Genomic DNA, 6,012 nt, shown 5'->3' with positions numbered 1-6,012 from the left:
TTTGTTACAGCTGTGTAAGGAGCTGCAAATGTAAGTGCTGTCAGTCTTCCTACTCAAAGATGGGGATGATTTTTTATTTGTATGTAGACGTAGCACAATTTCTTTTAAGTGGGTTCATGAGGGAAAAAACCTTAGAACTTTCCCTTTTGTCTTTGGATGCCCTCCTTCTAGCAGAGCTTCTCTGGAAAACAAAAATAAAAACAACACTGTCTCTCTCACCAAATCTGGTCCACACGAGCCAGTGATTTAACCAGAATTCATCCTTGGGGAATCTCCACCTAGGTTTTATCCCCCATCCAAGCTTTGTCACAGAGACTCCATAACCACCCTCATCCTCATCTCTGTCTTAAAGAAAACCTATATTTGAACTTGAAACAGGTGAATGTTAGAGGTAAAACATACAGCTCTCTACCTCTGAAAAGCCTGCCTGCCTCTTGCTCTCCTCCCATACTTCCTGTGTCTGCATTTAGAGAAAATACGCCACTGATTCCAAAGAGATTTTGGGGAGAAAGGTCACCAGTAAAGAAGTGGACACCAAATAAAATATTTTTCATCATACTTGGAGGAAGGAGGTAAAGGTAGAGAAAAGCAAGAGCAACAAAGTAGTGGGGGAATGAAAACAAGAAAGGAATTCAAGAAAGAGAGGGAGGGTAGAGAAAAATGCCAGCTGCTTTTGTGGTTGGTGTCATGAGGAGGAAGCTGAACAAGGTAGGATTTAGGAGATGGTCCACTAGCCTTATTTAGGAAGTCAGGTAGGGAGAGTTACTAAAAAGCCTTAGTCTTCAGCACATTGAGGTGATAGCATGCTCAGTCAGACTAGGGGTGCAGCAGAGATATTAGGTTAACAGAAGATATGTCCCAAATTGTTGAGGCGGGCTCTGGATACATAAGTCCTTGTAGCCATTTGGCTGACCTTGGGCAAAGGTCAGCACCATGGATAGTCCCAAAAGGTGATTACTACATGGACCAGAAAGAAGCAAAATGAACCCTCGGTGTTTGGAGATAGACTTAAGTGTGTGATTTTTGTTTTGTTTTTGTTTTGTTTTTGTTTTTTTTAGTTTTGCCCCTGTTTAAAAACCTTGTTCTGCCTATATTCAAAAACAGTGACAAAATATTTGTTGGGTGCCTACTGTGTGTCTGGCACACTTACTCGTCCCAGAGAATGACAAGGGAATAAGATAAAGTTCTCTGTCCCTAAGAAGTTTCCTACACCCTGGATAAACTAGAGATTTAAGCAACAACAATAATTATAGCTGAAATTTATTGATCAATTACTATGCACCAAACATATAATACTAAGTGCCATAGATCAATTATTTTATTCTCTCAACAGCTTTATGTGAGAGGGGTTATTATTATTATTATTATTATTATTATTATTATTATTATTTTAGATGAGGACACTGAGACACACAAAATTTAAGAAACTTTCTTTATAAGAAATAAAGCCAGAATGTAAACCTAGACATTCTGACTCCAGTGTCCATTACCACACTCTATTGTCGACTCAACATTAATAAATGCCACCTGTGACAGAGATATACATAAAGTACAGGAGGAACATATGAGAGATGCACCTGAATCAAAACTGGGTTTGGGAACAGGGGGCACATTCTGGGAAGTCATCCAGCAGAGTTGGCATCCGACTTAAATTTTGAAGATGTCAGTCATGGAGAATATATGGGAGAAGGCATGGCATGCTTAATCTAACAGTCACAGGCCTATTGACAGTATGAGGAGCCAATCCATTGTCCCCTCCATTCCTCAATTTCTCAACAGTGGGGAATGGACTCAAGGAACTAAATGAGGACCAAAGTGTGAGGTCTACCTAATTCCTTCCAAAGTACAAGACTCCCTAGTGGAGGTTTGGAAAATACAGAGAACAGAGAGATTGGGAGATGGGCCATTCCTTCTTTGCATCCTTGTACCTCAATCAGAAAAGAATTGAGATTTCAGTATAGATTCTGGACAAGACGGGTCATGAGGTAGAGATTCTGAGTATCTTTTCATGTGCTTATTGGCCATTTATGTAACTCCTTTGGAAAACTGTTGATTCAGATCCTTTGCCTGCTTTGTAATTGAGTTGTTTTATTGTTCAGTTGTAAGTGTTTTTTATATATTCTGAACACTAGACCCTTATCAGGGTCTTAAATAATTTTGCATGATAAAGAATTGTACCGACCTTTGTCTCTAGCTTCTGGGAGGCAACCTCTAGACTCTGGGAGTGTCCCAATGTCTTTATCACTCATGTTGGGCTCCTCAGACCACACCTGACAGTTTGAGTGAATGAGGTGACTCACGGTGCACTCTTTAAACTAAAATAATCGGAATCACTTTGATAGAAACCATTGGATCTGATATATCTGTTATTGGCTTAGTGAGTTATTCCTCTTTTGATTACACATTCAAGTTTAGATATATTTAAATGCAGCAATGGTCTGCAATTGGTAAACAAGGGAGGTTCATCACAGCCCCTCAAAGTAATGATAAACTGATTAAACAAGGAGGCCATTAGAATGAGGTGGTTCTAAATACTTAGCAGCTTCCATATGCAAAACAAAACCTAAGTCTATAAATGCCTCAAAAACCTAAGAAATTGAAACCTCAGGACAAGCAGTCACCAAGAGCCAACTGGTCTTTCCCAAATAAGGCAATGCTTAAGCTGTAGCCCATCACATAATTCCCTTGCTTTGTTTCCCCATCTTCCCTATAAAAGTCTCTCCCTTGTCTCCTGTCAGTGGAGCCCTCCTAACCACTTCCAGTGTGGCACTGCCAATTAAAATAGACTTTTGCTCAAAGAAACTCTTAAAATGTTTAATATGTCTCAGTTTATCTTTTAACAGCCCCCATTTTATGTCTCAGAAGCAGTTTTGGTCACCTCTTAGCCTTCTCAACCCAAGCAAAATAATTCAAACTCTGAAGGCTCTTTCAACTTCTTTAATAATTCTGATGCTTTTTTTGTTCAATGCTTAGATGATCATATCCTGTTAAATTATAAAGATAGGCTCTAAATTCATGTTATGTAGCAATTCCTTAGTATGGTATGTTAGGAGAGAGAAAATATGCCTTTTTTCGTAAGGAATATGTCAGTTGGAATATAGGTGCAATCAGGGCACCTGGGTGGTTCAGTCGGTTGAGTGTCCGACTTCAGCTCAGGTCATGATCTCACGGTCTGTGGGTTTGAGCCTCACATCAGGTTCTGGTGCTGACAGCTGGGAGCCTGAAGCCTATTTCGGATTCTGTGTCTCCCTCTCTCTCTGCCCCTCCCCTGCTTGCACTCTGCCTCTCACTCTCTCAAAAATAAATAAACATTAAAAAAAAATTTTTTTAGGTGCGATCAGCCAGTAGAAGAAGTAGAAAACACATGTTCTTTACTTTTTTTTTGGCCTCTTAGACAATATTCAACAGCAGTAAGTTGTCTCTATAAAAAATAAAACCTTTGTTTGCATGGAGAACAGGATGACTTCACTGGGTGTAGAAGGACAGCATTTTCCACTTAACGCTGTCAGTTAGAGTTGTCCTCCTTGCCTGAAGTGTCCCCTTCCTTTTGGGTACCTGAGCAACACAATGATCTATTTTTCTTTAACAATGAGTCTTCTGGGTACAAAGGGAAAAACTGTCAGTTTGGACTGAAGCAGTTTAGACTGAAGATTGCAGTGGATCTTGTGAATTTGCCAGTACTTTGACTTTAATCCTTCTTTTCTCTCAAAACTAATGAAACTAAAGTAAAAATACAGCAACAAAACAGCCGAAGGAAAAGCCAGCCATTCACAGTTAACACTTCTGAGGGACTACACTATAGAACTGTAATAGTGGAGCAGAATTTAAAGTTTTTAAAGATCCTTTATTATTAATCTGGTTATTCCTGGGTTATTAACCAGTTATTCCCAGATAGTGGCTTTTATTCTGTTCATTATATTTGTGGTACTATCTATTTTTGTTTGCTTCTACAACCAATGTCTTCTTTTTTGTTGATTTCTTTATTGTGGTAAAATGTACTGAATATCTAATTAGGAAAATCAAGCTGTTTCCATTTTAGTATAATTGGAACCTGTATCAATGGAAGAATCTTAACTATGATTTGCGTTAAGACAAGTTCATATGAGGCATAATGGAGTAAACATACACATACTACTGATGATGATATAATTTAGTTGATGCGCCTTTTAAAACATGGGTACAAAATAGTGTTTCGAGTCCTGGCTGAAGGACCTTATGCCCTCTCTCACTCCCCACTAACATTAGCTTCTATGGGTGTGTCAGCTTCCTACTGCAGGAGATGAAACAGCCCTTATTTTGTTGTGAGGTTTATAGCACTCAGTAGGATGCCTGCCATATAGGAGACACTCAAAAAATGGAGCTATTTCATGTTGATTGGAAAGAACAAATGTTTTGTTCATTTATTTATAGGGCCTGATACAGAATTTTATCCAACATTTTGGATTCTGGACACCATTTCTTCCTATTTAAAATTTTTAAAAATGTTTTTATTTATTTTTGAGAGAGAGAAAGACAGAGGGTGAGTGGAGGGGCAGAGAGAGAGAGAGAGAGGGAGACACAGAATCCGAAGCAGGCTCCAGGCTCTGAGCTGTCAGCACAGAGCCCAATGTGGGGCTCAAACTCACGAACTGCGAGATCATGACCTGAGCCAAAGTTGTATGCTCAACTGACTGAGCCACCCAGACACCCCTGTTTCTTATTTTTAATGTTTCCTAATGGTCACAACCTTCAGGTTTCCTAGACAACATCTTTTTTTTTCCCTCAAGAGGTTCTTGACAACTGTATTGTAAGGAAAAGAAGATGTAACTTTGATGATTTACAGTGACATATCTAGGTTGTGCATTGGTCCAGTTTGCATAGAGAGAATAGCCTGCAAGTTCCCACATCGCAGCTTGTCTGTCATGGGGCTGCCCAGTGCCTGCGTTTTCCCACTTCTGACTTAGGTTGAAAAGTCTAAGCATTACCAGACCCCAAACTATAACAGGCCTGGAGGGGTGATGGTGCTTGGGCCCCTTTGCTAGAAGGTGAAAAAGGAGGAGACTTTCAACCTGCTGGGAAACAGGTGATGAATAACAGCAGAGTAAAGGGTCAACCCACAAACATCTATTTTATGTAAGGTGCTGGTGCTGGCTGCTTTGGGAACTACAAAAGAAAAAGATAATGTCCTGCCCTTCAAGGAATCAGTCAACAGGATATCAAGGATCAGTTACATGAATTAAATCGAAGCCAGAGTTAAGTCTCAACACTAAAGATCCCAGTAGGCAGCCTCTGAATACAGCTGATTGATGTGGGTACTGCTAGGGGGATCCAGAGGAAAAAGAGAGAACTGTGGGCGGAGGGCTTGGCAAAGGCTTCCCAGAGGGGGTGGAATTGGACAGATGGTAGAGTCCAAACCTGAGGAGAGCAATGGCATGAGAAAAGGGTGCCAAGGAGTGTTTGGGTAAAGATATCAGAAGCTTTGTGAGAGGAATCAGTGTGGTAGGAGGCTATAGAGATGCTAGGAGCACTTGGCTTTGTAAAAGTCAGGGGACCTCAGTTTCCTCATCTTCCTGAGAGGATGGAGCATGTGCTCCTTACAGTTCTGACCTTTTATGATCCTGATCCTGAGTACTGACCTGAGGGCAACAACCTACTTAACAAAAAAGGCGTCTATTGGCTCATGTAGACCAGAAAGATGGGTGTGGATTTAGCAAGGCTTTGCCAGTACTTACTCCCCCGACTGTCCCTCCTCCTTGAAAGACACAAAGGATGCAGTGGCAAGACTGTGGGCTCCTCCCACACTGCCAGGGCTCACTTGGAACTCTTCCTGTTACTAGCTGCACCTCAGTTTTATTCTGCAACAAATGAGGACAGCAACAGCAGCACCCACCTGTCAGGATTCTTGTGTGGAACTGCTTAGAACAGTGCCTGGTGCATAGAGCAAGGCTTAATAAATCCTAGATATTAGTCTTATCTCTGCTTGGCTGACTCCCTCTGGCTCCAACTACATAGAGGCTTCTGCTCTACAGAGGA

The sequence above is a fragment of the Panthera pardus genome, unplaced genomic scaffold (genome assembly GCF_024362965.1).
Source record: "Panthera pardus isolate Hobbes unplaced genomic scaffold, ASM2436296v1 HiC_scaffold_2, whole genome shotgun sequence".
Lineage (NCBI taxonomy): Eukaryota > Metazoa > Chordata > Mammalia > Carnivora > Felidae > Panthera > Panthera pardus.
Note: the sequence above shows the minus strand (reverse complement) of the source record.